At 39.9% G+C, this 20,966-nt stretch overlaps 1 protein-coding gene across 3 annotated transcripts in view; it reads left to right on the top strand.

Annotated features, from left to right (window-relative positions):
* The window catches only part of YES1 (YES proto-oncogene 1, Src family tyrosine kinase), a 76,338-nt gene that overhangs the window by 29,496 nt on the left and 25,876 nt on the right, over nucleotides 1-20,966 (top strand). The window contains exon 1 of one of the 3 annotated variants that reach the window (XM_066246293.1): nucleotides 6,283-6,419. The exons of the other annotated variants lie outside the window; for them this stretch is intronic. The gene's annotated coding sequence lies outside the window, so the exon portion shown is untranslated. Of the gene's footprint in view, nucleotides 1-6,282; nucleotides 6,420-20,966 lie in introns of those variants that run through there. 3 annotated transcript variants of the gene reach the window in all.

Genomic DNA, 20,966 nt, shown 5'->3' with positions numbered 1-20,966 from the left:
GGTTAGTACTACTAAGCCCACCTTCCTCATAAAGACATCACAACAAACTTAGGAGTCAGAGCAGATCTACCTAATATACAGACAAAATGGGCAAAGTAATATGCCCCAAATGAATCAGCAAGAGAAATCCCCAGAAAAGTAATTGAGTGAAATAGAAGTAACCAAACTAACAGACACAGAGTTTAAAGTAATGGCTATTAGAATGCTCAAGGCTCTTAGAGTAAGAATGAATGATCAGAGAACTTAGTAAGCATTAAAAAGGACACTGAAACCATAAGAAAAGAACCATTCAGAAATGGCAAATACAATATCTGAAATGAAAACTGCACTAGAAGGAACCAATAGCAGGTTGGACAAAGCAGAGGATTGAATCAGCAAAATAGAGGACAAGATAAACATAAACATAGAAGCAGAGCAGCAAAAAGAAAAGAGGCTCAAAACGGCTGAGGAAACGCTAAAAGACCTCTGTGACAACATGAAGAGAAACAACATTTGCATGTTAGGGGTTCCTGAAGGAGAAGAGAATGAACAAAGGGTAGAGAACTTTTTGAAGAAATCATAGCAGAAAATTTCCCTAACTTGATGAAGAAAAATGTCACACCAGTTCAAGAAGCACAGAGAGTCCCATTAAAGATGAACTCAAAGAGGCCTACACCAAGACACATCATAATTAAAATACCAAATATAAGAAACAAAGAATATTAAAAACTGCAAGAGAAAAGCAATTAATTAGTTACAAAGGAGCCTCCATAAAGCTAACATCTGACTTCTCAACAGAAACTCTTCCTGCCAGAAGGGTTTGGCAAAAAATACTTCAAGTGATGCAAAATAAGAACCTACAACCAACACTACTCTATCCAGCAAAGCTATCATTTAAAATCGAAGGAGAAATAAAGAGCTTCCCAGACATTAAGAAAGTCTTAAAGAGTTCATTACCACCCATCCAGTACTGCAAGAAATGTTAAAGGGCCTTCTATAGGAAGAGGAAAGAAAAAAAATAAAAAGAAAGGGGATTATAGGTTTAAAGAATAAAATGATAATAAGTATATATCAATAATAACCTTAAATGTAAATGGGTAAATGCTCCATTCAGAAGACATTGGGTAGCTGCATGGACTTGAAAACAAGGCCCATATATATGCTGTCTCCAAGAGGCACACTCCAGAACAAAAAATACACATAGACTAAAAGTTAAGGGATGGAAAAAATATTTCATGGAAATGGAAATAAGAAAAAAAAGCTGGGATAGCAATACTTATATCTGACAAAATAGCCTAGAAAACAAAGTCTATAGTAAGGGACAAAGAAGATCACTACATAATGATAAAGAGAACAATCCAGCAAGAGGATATAACCATTGTAAATATTTATGCACCCAATATTGGAGTACCTAAATAGATAAAATAGATTTTGATAGACATAAAGGAAAAGATCAACAGGAATACAATAATAGCAGGGGATTTAACACCCCATTAACATCAATTGATAGATCCTCCACACACAAAAATCAAAGAAATAGTGGCCTTAAATGACACGCTAGATAACTGATTGGTATCTTTAGAATGTTTCACCCCCTAGAAGTAGAATATACATTCTTTTCAAGTGCTTATGGTACATTTTCTAGGATAGACCATATGTTAGGACACAAAACAAGTCTCAATAAATTTATAGATTGAAATCATATCTGGCAACTTCTCTGACCACAATGGCATGAGACTAGAAATCAACTATCAATACAATTGAGAAATTGTAAAATAGACAAACACTTGGAAGCTAAATAGAATGTTATTAAATAAAATGGATTAACATTGAAATCAAGAAAAATCAAAAATTTCTTTGACACAAATGGAAATGAACATACAACAACCCAAGATTTATGGGACACAGTGAAAGCAGTCCTGAGAGAGGAGTTCATAGCACTACAGCCATACCTTAAGAAGCAAGAAAATCTGAAATAAATGATCTAACCCTGCACCTAAGAACACCAGAAAAATAACAAACTAAAAGCCTGGAGGAAGTAGAAGGAAGGAAATAATAGATCAGAGTGAAAATAAATGACATAAAGGCTAAAATAAAAAATACAAAAGTTCATTGAAACCAAGAGCTGGGTCTTTAAAAAGGTAAACAAAATTGATAAACCTTTAACCAGACTCAACAAGAAAGAGAGAGGACCCAAGAAAAATAAAATTGGAAATGAAAGAGTTAAAGTAACAACTGATATCACAGAAATACAAAACTCCCAGCAAACCAAAGTCCTTTATCAGATGGCTTCTCTGGTGAGTTTTGCCAAACATTCAAAGAACTCAACCTAACCTTCTCAAACTATTAGAAAAAATTCAAGAGGAAGGAAGATTCCTGAGCTCATTTTACGAGGCCAGCATTATCTTAACTCCAAAACCAGATAAAGGCACTACAAAGAAAGAAAATTATAGGCTAACATCTCTGATGAACATGGATGCTAAAATCCTCAACAAAATAGTAGTAAACCGGATCCAGCAATACATTAAAAAGATCATACACCATGATTAAGTGGTTTTATTTCGAGTATGCAAGGTTGGTACAATATCCATAAACCAATAAATATATCCCACAAAGACAAAATGAAGGAGAAAAACAACAGGATCATAGTAATAATACAGAAAAAGCATTTGGTAAAATTTAGCACCTATTTATGATAATAACTCTCAGGAAAGTGGGAATAGAGGAGGCATACATCAATGTAATAAAGACCATATATGACAAACCCACAGCCATCATACTCAATGAATAAAAACTATAAGCATTTCCCTTAGTATCGGGAACAAGACAGGGATATCCACTTTCACCACTCTTACTGAACAAAGTACAATAAATCCTAGCCATAACAATGAGACAAGAAAAAAGGAATCTAAAATGGAAAAAAGTAAAACTGTCATTATTTGCAGAATGCATAGTACAATACACAGAGAACAATAGATTCCACCAAAAAAACTGCTAGAACCAACAAATGAATTCAGTAATGTAGCAGGATAAAAAATAAACATCCAGAAATCCATTGCATTTTTAGATTTTTTTTTTTTTCTGAAGCTGGAAACGAGGAGAGAGTCAGACAGACTCCCGCATGCGCCCCACCGGGATCCACCCGGCACGCCCACCAGGGGCCAGCTCTGCCCACCAGGGGGCGATGCTCTGCCCCTCTGGGGGCGTCGCTCTGCTGCGACCAGAGCCACTCTAGCGCCTGGGGCAGAGCCCAAGGAGCCATCCCCAGCGCCCAGGCCATCTTTGCTCCAATGGAGCCTTGGCTCCAGGAGGGGAAGAGAGAGACAGAGAGGAAGGAGGGGGGGGGGTGGAGAAGCAAATGAGCGCTTCTCCTATGTGCCCTGGCCGGGAATCGAACCCTGGTCCCCCGCACGCCAGGCCGATGCTCTACCGCTGAGCCAACCGGCCAGGGCCCAGAAATCCGTTGCATTTTTATACACTAATAATGAGAAGGAAACTAAGACAGTAATCTTATTCACAATTGCATTACAAAAAGTACGTAGAAATAAATTTAACCAAGGATGTAAAAGACCTGCACTTGGGAAATTATAAAACATTGAAGAAAGACATTCAACAAGACACAAGTAAGTGGAAACTTAATTTGTGTTCATACATAGGAAGAATTAACATAATTAAAATGTTGATATTGCTCAGAGCAATCTGTAGAGTCAATACCATTTCACAGAACTAGAACAAACATTCAAATTATTTATATGGAATCACAAAAGATCCTGAATACAGCAACAGCAATCTTGATAATGAAGAACAGAGTTGGGGCAATCACGCTACCTGATATCAAACTGTGCTACATGGCATTCGCAGGCATATAAATCAATAGGACAGAATAGAGAACCCTGAAATACCATATTTCCTCATGTATAAGACACTCCCATGTATAAGACGCACCTTAATTTTAGGGCTCAAAATTTGAAAAAAAAATTACATAAAGTTATTGAACTCAAGTTTTCTTCATCTACAACGAGTGCAAAAACAAGTGAGAAAAAGCAGGAAATGTAAGAAAAAATCTACAACCACTGTATAAGACACACCCAGTTTTTAGACCCCAAATTTTTCAAAAAAGGTTCTTCTTATATACATGGGGAAATATGATAATCCCACACCTTTATAGTCAATATTTGACAAGGAGGCAAAATAATGCAATGGGGTTAAAACAGTCTATTCAATAAATGGTTTTGGGAATATTGGACAGATACATACAAAAAAATGAAACTAGACCACCTACTTAAAGCATACACAAGACTAAATCCAAAATGAATTAAAAACTTAAATGTTAGACTCAAAACCATAAAAAGCCTAAAAGGAAACAGGCAATAAAAACTCAGACATTTCTCTTAGCAATATTTTTTCAGATATACTCGGGCAAGGGAAATGAGAGAAAATATTAAAATCATGGGACTACATCAAATGAAAAAGGTTTTGCATAGCAAAGGAAACCATCAACAAAATGAAAAGACCACCCACAGAACAAGAGAACATACTTCACCCATATATATGGTAAGGGATTAATAACCAAAATTTAAAAAACTTCTAAAACTCGACACCAAAGGAACAAAACAATCCACTTAAATGGGCAGAGGACCTGAATAGACACTTTTCTAAAGAGGACATACAGATGGCATATATATATATATATGAAAAGATGCTCAGTGTCACTAATCATCAGAGAAATGCAAATTAAAACCATAATGAAATATCACTTCACACCTGTCAGAATAGCTATCATCAATAAGTCAACAAACAATAAGTGTGAGGATGTGGAGAAAAGGGAACCCTGGTACACTGCTGGTGGGAATGCAGATGGTGCAGCCACTATGGAAAGCAGTATCGAGTTACCTCAAAACATTAAAAGTAGAACTGCCTTATGACCCTGGGTTTCCACTTATGGGAATTTATCAAAAGAAACCCAAAACACTATTTTGAAACACTGTATGATCTTCTATGTTAACTGAAGCGTTATTTACAATAGCCAATGTGTGGAAGCATCTGAAGTGTCCATCAGTTGATGAATGGATAAAAAGGCGATGGTACATTTACACAATGGAATACTACTCAGCTTTAAAGAAAAGAAGGAAATCTCACTGTTTGCAAAGCATGGATGGATCTGGAGAGTATTATGCTAAGTGAGATAAGCCAGTCAGGGAAAGATAAGTACAAGATTTCACTCATGTGGAGTCGAATGAACAAAGTGAACTAACAAACAAACCAACATTCATGGAGAGACAGCAGGCTGACAGCTGTGGACCTGGGGGAAGGGTAGGGAGATAAAGGGATTAGCAAAATAGAAAAAAAAAAGAATAATAATTTACAGGGATAAGAATGTAGAGACTGCTGGGGGCAAGGTGATGGGGGGAGAAGTATAAAATGAAGACTTGGTGAATACACAGTACAGTGTACAGATGATTTATAAAATTGTGCACCTGAAACCTGTATAATTTTATTAACCAGCGTCACCCCAATATGTTCAGTAAAAATGGGAAAATGTGAATAATATAGTTCTTTTTGTTTGTTTGAAGTATTTTATGATTTAATACATTTTTAGAATAGTATGGTGGGAATAAAGAGGCAGACTTTCAGGAAGAAAATGGCTAATAATATTGAATACCAAAACAAAGTCAAGTGACATTTAAACTGGTTTTTAAAAGCCAGCTGATCAGTTACCAAGAGCTCACTGTTAACTTTGGCAAGAGCATTTCTTTTTTTTTTTTTCATTTTAATTTTTAAATTATTGTGTTGACATGGTTTCAAAAGTCCCACTCAATATAACACCCTCTACCCACTGATTCATGTCCCCCCTTCCCCATGCAAAGTCTCTTTCCATCCCTGCTTCACACCTTTTGTCCCCCCACCCCCTACCTCCATGCTCCCTTTCCCTCTTGGAATTGCTACCCTGTTGTCTGTATCTATGTGTTATGTTGTTGGTCAAATAAGTTTGTAAATATGATATATATGTTTGCTCGCTTATAGTTAGCATTGGGTGTGGGGGACAGGCTGTAAGCAGGCAGGGTTGTTATAGCCTAAGACTTAGTTTTAAGACTAAGCTTTTCCCCACACTCTTGACTGTTGCATGATGTGGGGTGGTGCACTCTCATGAGTAATCCCTTTATGCCTCAGATAAGTGACTTTGTATCACAGACTTGTCATTTGTATATTGGATTAAAGGCTATAAAGGAGAGCAGAGAAAGCCCACGTGGAGGAGATGAGAAGCAGCCAAGATGGTGGAGTGCTGAAGGAGAAGCCAGTTTGTGCAGAGAGAAGATCCTGAGATGGGGAACAGAGGTGATGTGAAGCTAGTGGCTGCAGCCACCATCACAGCCGCCTAGGCCATGCGGGCTCACATTGGATTCGGACAGATAGTAATGAAACAACGGAGCCAGGAACTGGTGGGCCATTATTTTTAATCCTAGCTTGCACCTGGCGGGCAAGTAAAAACACACTGGGCTCCAAAACCCACTTATGCGGTGCTCACAAAGCTACTGACTTACCCGAGTTTTCTAGAATCAAAGGTTTCTAGCTCACCAGCCTTATTCACCTCTGTTCCCCATGTCCTTCCTTCTCCCTGCACAAACTCTGCACTGACTTCTCCTTCAGCACTCCGCCATCTTGGCTGCTTCTCCTGGCCTCCTCCATGTGGCCTCTCTCTGCTCTCCTCTCTGCTCCCTCTTCTAATGCTAATCTCAGGAACTGAGAGAGAGGAAGCTCTGGGTTTGCCCCACTTTATAATGTAGAAATCAAAACCTTTAATCCAATATACAAAATAGGGAAGTCTCTAATACAAAGTCACCTATCGGAGGCATGATGGGATTGCACCACCCCACATCAAAAAGGGTGGGAAAGGCTTAGTCCTAAAACCAAGCCCCAGGCTACAAGGATCCTGCCTGCTCACAGCCCACCCCTAACACACATTAATATCACCTGGGCGACAAACTTCCATATGGGCAGCACCATCTTTAACAAAGTGAGCATAATATATTTTATCTGCCCAACAGGTGAATAAATCTGGTGAGGTAGAAACTTTTGATTCTAGGAACCTCGGATAAGTCAGTGGTTTTGGGAGCTCAGAATGGAAAGGGAAGTGTTTTCCCACTGTGTGTATTTCTCACCTGCCGAGTGTGAGCTAGGATTAAAGGTAATGGCCCACCAGTTCTTGGCTTTGTTGTTTTATTACCATCTGTTCGAATCAAATGTGAATCTGCACAGGCCAGGAGGCTGTGATGGTGTCTGTGGCTACTAGCCATACATATGTATATATGATTTTAGCTAATCCCTTCACCTTCTTTGATCCTGCTTCCTCCTTCCTTCCAACAGCTGTTTTCTGTGACCTTGCCTCTGTTTCTATTTTGTTCCTCAGTGTATTGTGTTCATTTAGATTCCACATATAAGTGAGATCACACAGTATTTGTCTTACTCAACCTGGCTTATTTCACTTAGCATAATAATCTTCAGGTTCATCCCAGCCATCACAAAACGTAAGATTTCCTTTTTCACGGTCACATAGAATATCATTGTGTAGCACCGCTTTTTAATCCACTCATCCACTGATGGACATTTTGGCTGTTCCAGATCTTGGCTTTTGTAAACAATGCTGCAGTGAACATGGGGATGCATAACTTGTTTTGTTTTATTTATTTATTTATTTATTTTTTGTATTTTTCCGAAGCTGGAAACGGGGAGAGACAGTCAGACTCCCGCATGCGCCCAACCAGGATCCACCTGGCACGCCCACCAGGGGGCAACGCTCTGCCCACCAGGGGGCGATGCTCTGCCCCTCCGGGGGGGGGGGTCGCTCTGCCGTGACCAGAGCCACCCCAGCGCCCGGGGCAGAGGCCAAGGAGCCATCTCCAGCACCCGGGCCATCCCTGCTCCAATGGAGCCTCGGCTGCGGGAGGGGAAGAGAGAGTCAGAGAGGAAGAAGAGGGGGAGGGGTGGAGAAGCAGATGGGCGCCTCTCCCGTGTGCCCTGGCCGGGAATCGAACCTGGGACCCCCGCACGCCAGGTCGACACTCCACCACTGAGCCAAGCGGCCAGGGCCGCATAACTTGTTTTGAATTGGTGTTTTGCGATTCTTAGGATATATTTCTAGAAGTGGGATAACTGGGTGTTGGGCAGATAAAATGTATTATGCTCACTTTGTTAAAGATGGCGCCACTGCCCACGTGGAGGCCGTTGCCCAAGTGATATTAATGTGTGTCTCTGTGGATCGTTGCAGCCTGGGGCTTGGTTTTGGGATTAAGCCTGTCCCACCCCTTTTGGTGTGAGGTGGTACAATCCTATCATGCCTCATAGAAGTGACTTTGTATTAGAGACTTCCCTGTTATGTATATTGGATTAAGGGTTTGGATTTCTACACTATAAAATGGGGACAGAAGGAGAGTTTGCCCTCTTGGTTCCTGAGATTATCATTAGAAGAGAGAGCAGAGGAGAGCAGAGAAAGGCCACGTGGAGGAGGCCAGGAGAAGCAGCCAAGATGGCGGAGTGCTGAGTGAGATGCCAGTTTGTGTAGAGTTTGTATTTGGGATAAGGAAGGAGATGGGGAACAGAGGTGAATAAGTCTGGTGAGCTAGAAAACTTTGATTCTAGGAAACTCGGATAAGTCAGTAGCTTTGTGAGCACTGAATGTGACTGGGTTTTGGAGCCCAGTGTGTATTTTTACTTGCCCGCCGGGTGCAAACTAGAATTAAAGACTATGGCCCACCAGTTTGTGGCTCCGTTGTTTCTTTACCGACTGTCCGAATCCAATGCGAACCTGCATGTGCCAGGAGGCGGCTGTGATAATGGCTCTGGTGGCTCTGGCCATGGTTTCTGGCTTTACACTGGGTCATAAGGCAGTTCCATTTTTAATCTTTTCAGGAAATGGCATACAATTCTCTACAGTGGCTGCACCAGTCTGCATTCCCACCAGCCATTTAGGAGGGTTCACTTTTCTCCACACCCTCGCCAGCACTTGTGTGTTGATTTGTTCATGAAAGCCATTCTGGCAGGTGTGAGGTTCTATCTCATTGTGGTTTAATTTGCATTTCTCTAATGATTAGTGACGTTGAGCATTTTTTCATATGCCTGTTGGCCATCTGTATGTCCTCTTTGGAGAAGTGTCTATTCAGATCCACTGCCCATTTTTAATTGGATTGTTTATCTTCCTGTTGTTGAGTTGTATAAGTTCTTCATAAATTTTGGTTACTAACCCCTTATCAGATGTATCAGCGAATATGTTCTCCCATTCGGTAGGTTGTCTTTTTATTTTTTTATTATTATTATTTTTTTTACAGAGACAGAGAGGGATAGAGAGGGATAGACAGACTAGAACGGAGAGAGATGAGAAGCATCAGTCATCAGTTTTTTGTTGTGACACCTTAGTTGTTCATTAATTGCTTTCTCATATGTGCCTTGACCGTGGGCCTTCAGCAGACCGGGTAACCCCTTGCTCAAGCCAGCAACCTTGGGTCCAAGCTGGTGAGCTTTGCTCAAACCAGATGAGCCCGTGCTCAAGCTGGCGACCTCGGGGTCTCAAACCTGGGTTCTTCGCATCCCAGTCCGACACTCTATCCACTGTGCCACGGCCTGGTCAGGCCGTCTTTTTATTTTGTTAATGGTGTTTTTTCCTGTTTAAAAGCTTTTTAGTTTGAAATAATCCTGTTTGTTTATTTCGTCCTTTATTTCACTTGCCTGAGGACATATATTGGCAAAAATATTGCTATGAGAGATGTTTGAAAGTCTACTGTCTATGTTTTCTTTCAAGATTTTAATGATTTCACAACTTACATATAAGTCTTTTATTCATTTTTTTAATTTTTGTGAATGGTGTAAGTTGGTAGTCTAGTTTCATTTTTTTGCACATACCTGTCCAATTTTTCCAACATTTATTAAAGAGACTGTCTTTATTCCATTGTATACTCTTGCCTTCTTTGTCAAATATTAATTGACTGTAAAGGCATGGATTTATTTCTGGGTTCTCTGTTTTGTTCCATTGTTCTGTATGCCTGTTCTTATGCTATTAAAGGCTGTTTTGATCACAGTGACCTTGTAGTATAACTTGATATCAGGAAGTGTGCTGCTTTTGACTTTGTTGTTCATTTTCAAGATTGCTGAGGCTATTTGGGTTCTTTTTTGGTTCCATATAAATTTTTGGAATATTTTTTCTAGATCTGTGAAGTATGCCATTGATATTTTAATAGGAATTGCATTGAATCTGTAGATTGCTTTGAGTAGTATGGACATTTTGATGTTAATTCTTCTTATCTATGAACATGGTAGATGCTTCTGTTTGTATCTTCCTCAGTTTCTTTTTTCAGTGTCTTGTAATTTTCTGAGTACAAATCTTTTACCTTATTGATCAAATTTATTCCTAGGTACTTTATTATTTTTGTTGTTGCAGTAGTGAATGGGGTTGTTTCTTAATTTCTCTTTCTTTTTTTTTTTTTTTTAGGTGAGAGGAAGGGAGATAGTGAGGCAGGCTTCTGTATGCACCCGGACCAGGATCCACCTGGCAACCCCATTTTGGGTCAGTGCTCAGGTACTGAGTTATTTTTAGCACCCGAAGCTGTTGTACTCCAATGGAGTTATCCTCAGCACCCAGGGTCATGCTCAAACCAGTCGAGCCACTGGCTGCAGGAGGGGAAAAGGGAGCAAAGGAGGTAGTGGGGAGAAGCAGATGGTCACTTCTGTCTTTCTGACCAGGAATCAAACCCAGAACGCCCATATGCAAGGGCAGTGCTTTATCCACTGAGCCATCGGCCAGAGCCTTAATTTCTCTTTTTGACAGTTCATTATTGGTGTATAAAAATGCCAGTGATTCCTGAATATTATTTTATATCATGCCACTTTGCCAGATTCATTTTTTAGATTTAGTAGTTTTTTGGCTGAGACTTTAGGGTTTTCTATGTACAGTATCATTTTGTCAGCAAATAATGACTATTTTACTAATCCTTTTCCAATTTGGAGACCTTTTATTTCTTCTTGTCTGATTGCTGTGGCTAGAACTTCTAGTACTCTGTAGAGTAAGAGTGGTGAAAGGGGACACTCCTGTCTTGTTCCTGATCTTAAGGGAATTGCTGTTAATTTTTGCCTATTGAGTATGATGTTGGCTGTCCATTTGTCATATATGGCCCTTATTTTGTTGAGGTATGTTCCCCGTATTCCCACTTTGCTGAGTTTTTATCATAGATGGTTGCTGGATTTTATCAAATGCTTTTTCTGCATCTATTGATATGATCATGTGATTTTTATCCTTCATTTTGTTTATGTGATGAATCATGTTTATTGATTTGCAAATATTGTACCAGCTTTGCCTCCCTGAAATAAATCCCACTTGATCATGATGTATGATTTTTTTTAATGTATTGCTGGATTCAGTTTGCTAATATTTTGTTGAGAAGTTTAGCATCTATGTTCTTCTGGGATATAGGCCTAGAGCTTTCTTTGTAGTGTCTTTACCTGGTTTTGAAATTAGGATAATGCTTGTCTCGTAAAATGAGCTTGGAAGTCCTACCTCCTCTTGGATTTTTGGGGGGATAGCTTGAGGATAGGTGTTAGTTCTTTGAATGTCTGGTAAAAAATTATTTTTACTTTTATTTTCATGAAATACTGATTTTTATTCTTTTACTGTTCTGAGGTTGAGTTCTTATAGACAGCATATATATGGGTCTCGTTTCCTTTTTTTTTTTAGCAAGAGAGAGAGAGACAAGGACAGACAGACAGCAAGGGAGAGTGATAAGAAATATCAGTTCTTTGTTGTGGCACTTTAGTTGTTCATTTATTGCTTTCTCGTGTGCCTTAACGGGGGGCCTCCAGCCAAGCCAGTAATGCCTTGCTGAAGCCAGCAACCTTGGGCTTCAAGCCAGAGACCTTAGGCTCAAGCCAGTGACCTATGGGGTCATATCTATGACCCCATGCTCAAGCCCGCAACCTCGGAGTTTCAAATCTGGGGCCTCAGCATCCCAGACTGATGCTCTATCCACTGTGCTACCTGCCTGGTCAGGCTTGTTTTCTTATCTATTCAGCTACCCTTTTTTTTTTTTTTTTTAGAAATTAAGTTTAATGGGGTGACAATAAGAGTACGTAAATTTCAGGTAAACATTTCTATAGTATATGAATTGTTGATTGGGTTGTGTGCCCGTCACCCAAGGTCAGATCATTTTCCATTACTGTATATTTGTCTTATATATTTTTTTTTAGATTTTATGTATTCATTTTTAGAGAGAGACAGAGAGAGAAAGGGAGAGAGAAGTGGGAGGATCAGGAAGCATCAACTCCCATATGTGCCTTGACCAGGCAAGCCCAGGATTTCAAACTGGCGACCTCAGCATAACAGGTCAAGGCTTTATCCACTGCGCCACCACAGGTCAGGCAGTCTTATGTCTTTTGATTGGAGTATGTAAGTCACTTACATTTAAAGTATTTATCGAGCCTGACCAGGCGGTGGCGCAGTGGATAGAACATCAGACTGGGATGCGGAAGACCCAGGTTCGAGACCCCGAGGTTGCCAGTTTGAGCGCAGGCTCATCTGGCTTGAGCAAAAAAAAAAAAAAAAGCTCTCCAGCTTGGACCCAAGGTCGCTGGCTCGAGCAAGGGGTTATTCAGTCTGCTGAAGGCCCACGGTCAAGGCACATATGAGAAAGCAATCAAGGAACAACTAAGGTGTTGCAATGTACAACGAAAAACTAATGATTGATGCCTCTCATCTCTCCGTCTCTGTCTATCCCTCACTCTGACTCTCTCTGTCTCTGTAAAAATAATAATAATAATAATAATAATAATAAAGTATTTATCAATAGGTACATATTGCCAATTTATTCTTTTAACCATGTTCCTCTGGGTTTTTTTATTTCTTCTGCTTTTTTTAAAAAGGTGTCTTTTTAAAGCAGGCTCTTTAACATGTCTTGTAATACTGGTTGGTAATAATAAACTCCTTTAGCTTTTTTCTTATCTGAGAAGACCTTTATTTCTTCCTCGATTTTATTTTACTCTATTTTAGTTTTTATTGATTGCTTTTAGAGAGACAGAGGAAGAGAGAGATAGAGAAGCATTCATTTTTTTGTTCCACTTAGTTGTACACTCTTTGGTTGCCTCCCTGACCAGGGAGGGATTGAAGTCGCAACCTTACTGTTTCAGGATGACACTGTAAGTGGCCAGGGCCTCCTTCAATTTTAAATGATAGCCTTGGTGGGTAAAGTAGTCTTGGTTGTAGGTTCTTGTTTTCATGACTTTGAATATTTTATGCTAATCCCTTCTGGCCTGAAATGCTTCTGTTCAGAAATCAGCTGATAGTCCTATGGGAGCTCTCTCTAGGTAACTGTCTTTCTCTCGTGGCTTTTAATTTCTCTCTTTGTCTTTAACGTTTGCCAATTTAACACTGATGGTCCTCTTTGGGTCCATCTTGTTTGGGACTCTGCATTTCTTGGACTTGTGTATCTTTTACAATCACCAGATTAGGGAATTTTTAGGTCATTATTTCTTCACTGGGTTCTCGATCCCTTGCTTGCTCTTTTTTCTGGTACCCTTGTTTTGGGGATATTGTTATGCTTCACGTTATCCCAAAGGTCCCTTAAAAACTGTATTTCATTTAAAAAAATTTTTTTTTCTTTTTGCTGCTGTGATTCAGTATGTTCTGCTACCCTGTCTTCTAAATTGCTCATCAACCTACTGTTTAATCCTTCCAGTGTATTCTTTATCTCAGATGTTATCATCTTCATTTCTGACTTGTCATTTTTTATGGTTTATATGTTCTTTTTCATGCTGTTAAACATCTTTATAACCATTACTTTGAACTGTTTATTTGATAAGTTGCTTGCCTCTATTTTATTTAGCTCTTTATTCTGGAGATTTCTCCTGTTCTTTCATTTGAAACCTGTTAGGTTTTTTTCCCCCCATTTTGGCTTCCTCTTTGTGTTTGTTTCTGTGTATTAGATAGTTCTTCTTTGACTCCCAGACTTTGCAGGGTGGCATTATGAAGTAGGTGTCTCTTGGGGTCTGATGTTAGTCTCCTTGATCACGGTGATCTCTGTGCTCCAGGAATGTACCTTGTATGGGTTATGTGGGCCTTCCTGTTGTAATTGTGTCTTGATTGATAATGGCCCATTTGTGCATAGTATCCACCCTCAGGCTGGCTGACTGTGAGGCTCAATCCCAACTATGTAGTGCAAACTGTATTGCTGTCTACACAAAGCGGCATTTGCCTTAGCAGTGTCTGGTGCCTGCTGAGGTCTCCCTTTGGGTATGCTGCTTATGAAGTTTATTGGATTTTGCTCTGCTTTTGTCTGAAGCTGGCCATTGGGTAGGTATGTTGGTTCTGGACTTCTTGGGAAGTACTCTGATGCAGGCCAGTGTGAGACTGCCTGTGACTGGCCTTTGGCAACCTTTTTGTAGTTACAAGCAATCAACAATTTATGGCTCCCTCTGCTGCACATGGGTTTATCGCTGCCTCTGCTAAGTTGGGTGTGCATTGGAAGCACCAAACTCACATCAAGACTGGCTTTTACCAGCACCAGGCCTGGGGCAGATTATCAAAGGTCCGTAGGCATTACAACATCTGCCTTGTCTGCCTCTGCTTGCAAGCTACCTGTTAGGTTCAGTCACTGAAAGAGCTTCTGGCTGGACTTCTCAACAGGTCATAAGCTCTACAGGGTGATGGAAGAGAGAATTCAAAAAATGGAGCAATTATTTTCCCCCAGGCTGATGCCACATAGAATGTAGTGCTCCACCCAAAAAAGATGCTGTCTGTGCTATGGGAGAATGACTCAGCATAGGGATCCTGGCGGCTGTCCTTTCGGCTTCTTCCCCAGAGCCACAAACTCCAGACGCCCCTCTTGTGACTGGTCTGCTCTACCCTCTCACTGCCATAGCCCGGGGTGAGTGGCTGTGAACAAAATGTTATTCATTGGCTCTTTATGAGGGTGCCGGTGTCTCTAGCGGACTCCAGTGTCTCCCTGGTGGACAGAAACCCTGTTGCTTTTCACAGCCAGATGTTATATTGGCACCTTTTCTTGGCTATGGTGCCAAGATATCCCTCCAGAACCTCAACTGCAGCTCATGGGTGTGGGCCCAACTCTTCACATCTCTGCCCTTCCTACCTAGATGAGGCTTATTCTATAAATCTTGGTTATAAGACTTCTCTTCAGCTAGTCTTCAGTTGATTATTCAGGATAATTGTTCTATAACTTAGTTCTAATTCCAGTTTGGTCTTGGGAGGAAGTGAGTGTAGTTTATACCTGCTCTGCCACCATCTTGGATCCCACATTTACCTACATTTAACACATTAATATTTTCTCCATTTGTTTTACATTCCTTTTATAAAAAAAAAAATGCCACAGGTATATTTGGAACTCTTCCCCACAGATTCCACTGTCTTTAAATTGATTATCTTTTCCAGCCATGTTTTTTTTTTAATAAAATTTTTAATATTTTATTTTTCAGCATTATTCAATAACATTTGTTGAGCACTTTTTTGGACTAGTCAAATGCATGTCATTTTCCAATGCGTCTCAGACAACAGAATTTTTTTTTTTTACAGGGACAGAGAGAGGGATAGATAGGGACAGACAGACAGAAACGGAGAGAGATGAGAAGCATCAATCATCAGTTCTTCCTTGCGACACCTTAGTTGTTCATTGATTGCTTTCTCATATGTGCCCTGACCGGGGGCCTTCAGCAGACCGAGTAACTCCTTGCTGGAGCCAGCGACCTTGGGTTCAAGCTGGTGAGCTTTTTGCTCAAGCCAGATGAGCCCGCGCTCAAGCTTGCGACCTTGGGGTCTCGAACCTGGGTCCTTCCGCATCCCAGTCCGACGCTCTATCCATTGTGCCACCGCCTGGTCAGGCTTTTCCAGCCATGTTTTTATATTTACAAAAATACTCTCAACTCAAATTGCTACTTCTTAATTTCTTTGCCTGTCTTTCCTTATATGTAGTTGTCCTATAGATTGACATCCCTTTGATTCTGTACCTTGGGTGAGTTTTATTATCTCTCAAAGATGTGCTTAAACTTCGAAAATATTTTGGTTTCATCTTTTTTTGGTTTGTGCCTTTTTCTAACTTTTAAACTTACTAGCAATCCCTGGAATTCTCAACAGGATTCCCCCACAGGCACCTAAAACTAACATCTGAAACTGAACTCATTGGTCCAGAAAAACCTGTTTTTCTCTTCTCTTCCTCAGTTACAGTATGTCTTTCCTCTCAGTTAAAACTAGAAATTTTGGGTTTATCTAGCCCTTAACAAACATAGTAACTACTTTTAAAGTGTTCAGTGAAATACCAGGGAGTGAATACAGTCTTTACAAAATTTTCTTCCCAAGCACTCAAGGCAGAGCCAGCAACTTCTGTTGCATTCCCATGATTCTATACATCCTTTCACTCTTAACATTTTTTTTTACTCTAGCATTTTCCATGTTTTACAATACTGTGTTCATTTTCTACACTGATTTGTAGCCTTAAATAAAGAAAAGGGACCATTTCTTACAGTCCTCACCTTCCTTTGTAATACCCAATAAATGTTATTAATTACATATATACATGTATATGTGTATATATATCTATATACATATATACATAATTATATATATACATATGTCTCTCTCTCTCTCTCTCTCTCTGCCTGACCAGGTGGTGGCAAAATGGATAGAGCATCGGACTGGGATGCAGAATACCCAGGTTCGAAACCCTGAGGTCACCAGCTTTAGTGAAAGCTCATCCGGCTTGAGCAAGGCTCACCAGTTTGAGTGTGGGGTCGCTGGCTTGAGTGTGGGATCATAGATATGACCCCATGGTCACTGACTTGAGCAAAGAGTCACTCAGTCTGCTGTAGCCCCCCCCCCAACCCCACCCAGTCAAGGCACATATGAGAAAGCAATCAATGAACGACTGAGAAGCCGCAATGGAGAATTGATGCTTCTTATCTCTCTCCCTTCCTGCCTATCTGTCTCTATCCCTCTCTCTGTCTCTGTCACAAAAATAAATTTTATATATATATATAAATAAAATTATATATATTTTCCCACAAAACTTTCCCACAAAAGTGTTTTAAATGTTACATTTCTAAAACAGTCCATAAAAATCTGTGTAACTCATTGACTTTAAAATGTAAATCACTTCCAGTGTTTATTTTTTATTTTATTTTTTTATTATTATTATTTTTTTTTTTTTTCTGAAGCTGGAAACGGGTAGAGATAGTCATGCGCCCTACTGGGATCCACCCGGCACGCCCACCAGGGGCAACGCTCTGCCCACCAGGGGGCAATGCTCTGCCCCTCCGGGGCGGGGCGTCACTCTGCCACGACCAGAGCAACTCTAGTGCCTGGGCAGAGGCCAAGGAGCCATCCCGAGCGCCCGGGCCATCTTTGCTCCAATGGAGCCTTGACTGCGGGAGGGGAAGAGAGAGACAGAGAGGAAAGAGGGGGGGGGGGGTAGAGAAGCAAATGGGCGCTTCTCCTATGTGCCCTGGCCGGGAACTTTCAGTGTTTATAATAATGCTTCTCAAGGAGGTGAGCAGCAGTGATACACAGAATGTCTTCTGTATATTGATACTGGGACTAGAATAAAAATGGTGTTTTCTCCTGGTGCTATTAGAAAGTGTAAGTGGGTTGTGAAAAGCTGGACTAATAACTCTGGATTAAGAGAAAAAGGCTAGAGGACAGGTTAAGAGTAGTAATGGAAAAGTGGTAGGGTAAAGCAGAAAAAAGGTGTGACTTTTGAAGGAACCAGAAGTTAGGAGTGGTGACTTGCAGAGCGAAAGGCCTAGGAGCAAGGATCCTGACTGGACAAAAAGGTGAACAGAAGTGATTATGGAAGCTGGTAATGGATATAGGGTTTGGGTGAATAATGATAATAACCTGTGATATAAATTGATGTATTTTAATTGGCATGTTATCAAATTTAAAATAATGCAGTTACTGGTTTTCATAAATCTTTTCGCCATCCAACTACTGTTTATTCCAAGGTTAATTTATGCCATTGTTAATGTTCTATTAATATTTAGACTTTGGATATAGGTAATTTTGAAAATTCTTTATGGATTTTTAAGTATTTTTGTATTTAACATTTTTTAGATATAGATTTTTTATTATAATTCACCCTTCAACTTTGAGTGTTGAGTCAAAAGTTGTCAATCTGAAACCTTTTACATTTTCATGTATTAGAAGACTGGGAAGGTTGAACATATCTTCATATGCTAATAGGCCTTTTGTATTTCATTTGTGAATTGTCTCGTAATAGTCTTCTCTATTTTTCTGAGGGGTTACTTTTTTTCATATGTAAGAAGAATTTTAAGAACATCGACCAGTTTTCATATGTGTACCTTTATGTGTGTGTTGTGAGCAAATAAGAGCATGTGCAAGCACAAGTGCTTTCCCCTTTATCTTTTTAGCTTCACTTAAGAGTGTTTGTCTGGCTCTAGCCAGGTGGCTCAGTGATAGAGTGTCAGCCTGACTTGTGGATGTCCCAGGTTTGATTCCTGGTCAGGGCACACAGGAGAAGTGAACATCTGCTTCTCCACCCCTCCCCACCTTCCTTCTCTCTATCTCGCTCTTCTCCTCCGGCAACCATGGCTTAATTGGAGCAAGTTGGCCCCAGGCGCTGAAGATGGTTCCTTGGCCTCACCTCAGGTGCTAAAATAAAATAGCTCAGTTGCCAAGCAACAGAGCAACAGCCCCAGATGGGCAGAGCATCGCCCCAATAGGGGGCTTGCCAGGTGGATCCTGGTCAGGTGCATGTGAGAGTGTAGCATTCTGCCTCTCCTCTTCTCCCTTTAAAAAAAAAAAAGTTTGTCTTCACCCCTGCTCCCAAACAGAAAGTACATGATCATATGTCCATTAATCTTTTCTTTTAAGGTTTCTTCTGCTTTTACATTCTGGTTTAATAGACTTTTCCAACACTAAGTTATTAAATGACTTATCTTTTGTTGTTTCTAACACTTTTAGAAGTAATTGCCTTTTGTATGTTTGGCTTACAGTTTTCTCATAGTGTTTTCAATAGATAATTAGATTTCCAGTCCCAGTCATGTTTCAGTGCTGTGCTTAACCGTCACAATCTCAGAATATACCCATTTAAGATAGCTGAAAACCTTTCAACTCAGAGGTTCTGAGACTTTCTATTTTAATATTTATAGCTGCATTTTAAATTAGTGTTACATGGCCGAGGTTGTCTTTTACAATTTAGGAGGCAGTCATCTTATCACTCACCTAATTTCCTTTTGAATGCCATAGAAGAAGGGAAAAACTGTCATATAACAGTGACTATTTTTTTTTAAGAGAGAGAGAGAAATAGGGGATGTAGGAAACATCAACTCACAGTAGTTGCTTCCCATATGTTCCTCGACCTGGGAAACCCAAGGTTTCGAACCAGTGACCTTAGCATTCCAGGTCAATGCTTTATCCACTGTGCCACCACAGGTCAGGCTAACAATAACTTTTAAAAGTAAGTGAATTAATGGAATCTCCATTAGTGTCTCTTCAGGAAGTAAAAAATATAATGGAGATTTTGTAATATTATTAAACTTGCTATATGTATGTCCCATTGGTAGACTGTATAGTGTGTAAGAGATGAGTAACTCTTGCCTTTTTTTTTTTAAAGATTTTATTTATTCATTTTTAGAGAGAAAGGGGGGTGGAAGAGCAGGAAGCATCAATTCCCATATGAGCCTTGACCAGGCAAGCCCAGGGTTTTGAACCAGCGACCTCAGCATTCCAGGTCGACGCGTTATCCACTGCGCCACCACAGGTCAGGCAGTAACTCTTGCTTTTAAGAAATGCCTGACCTGTAGTGGTGCAGTGGATAACGCGTCGACCTGGAATGCTGAGGTCGCCAGTTCAGAACGCCAGGACTTGCCTGGTCAAGGCACATATGAGAAGCAGCTATTATGATTGATACTTCCTGCCCCCTGACTCTCTCTCTCTCTCTCTCTCTCTCTCTCCCCCCCACTCTCTCTAAAAATAAATAAATAAATAAATAAATAAATAAATAAATAACATCTTTACAAAAAGAAATAACGTGAAAGTTCATACAAAAATTTTCCCCAAAGACATTGGAAATTTTAAAGAAAAATATATTTTACCAATTATTAAGAGAGCCTAAATGGAAAAGTAACATTTGGGATCCTCATCAGAGAATGGATAAAGTTTAGCAGGTAGAGATATGCGGAGAGTATTATGGACAGAGACACTTTGGGGATGAAAAAGCCCACAAAAATGGGAAAACATAGGGCACAGGTATTGGGGAAATAGGTTTTTTTTTGTGGCATGCATAAAATAAGTATGAGGAAAAATTAGGAGATGAAGTTGGAAGGATAGATTGGGGTCAGATTTGGTAAGCATTGAGTGGTGTCCGTCGATAAGGAAGGGGAAGGATATGGAGCCACACTGTCCAGCATGGGAGCCATTAGCTACAGACAGCTGTGGAGTGCTTGAAACATGCCTGGTCCAAATTGAGATGTACTGTAAGCTTAAGATTTCCAAGGTTTAGTACAAAAAAAGAACATAAAACATCTCATTAAAAACTTGTATGTTATATTGAAAATTTTTTATGCATTGGATTAAATAAAATATATTATTAAAATTAAATTTACTTTTTATTTTAATATGGCTCCTAGAAAATTTAAAATGATACTGTGGCTCAGATTATATTTCTAATTTTTTAAAAATTTTATTTATTGATTTCAGAGACGGGGGGAGGGAAGCGGGGAGAGAGAGAGACAGGAACATTGATCTGTTTCTGTAGGTACCCTGATCAGGGATCGAACTGGCTACCTGTGCATTGGGACAGTGCTGTAACCAACCAAGCTATACGGCCAAGGCCTCAGATTATATTTCTATTATATGGTGCTAGGACCGGTAGGAGTATAACCAGTATTTGCTAGTAGTACCTACTATGTGCCAGATATTAATCTAAAACTTGTAATAAACTTGAGTTAATTTAAGTAGAAAACCTTATGAAGTAGGTGTTATTATT

This window comes from Saccopteryx bilineata, chromosome 11 (genome assembly GCF_036850765.1).
Source record: "Saccopteryx bilineata isolate mSacBil1 chromosome 11, mSacBil1_pri_phased_curated, whole genome shotgun sequence".
Classification (NCBI taxonomy): Eukaryota; Metazoa; Chordata; class Mammalia; order Chiroptera; family Emballonuridae; genus Saccopteryx; species Saccopteryx bilineata.
Note: the sequence above shows the minus strand (reverse complement) of the source record. Positions and strands in the feature narration are given on the sequence as shown.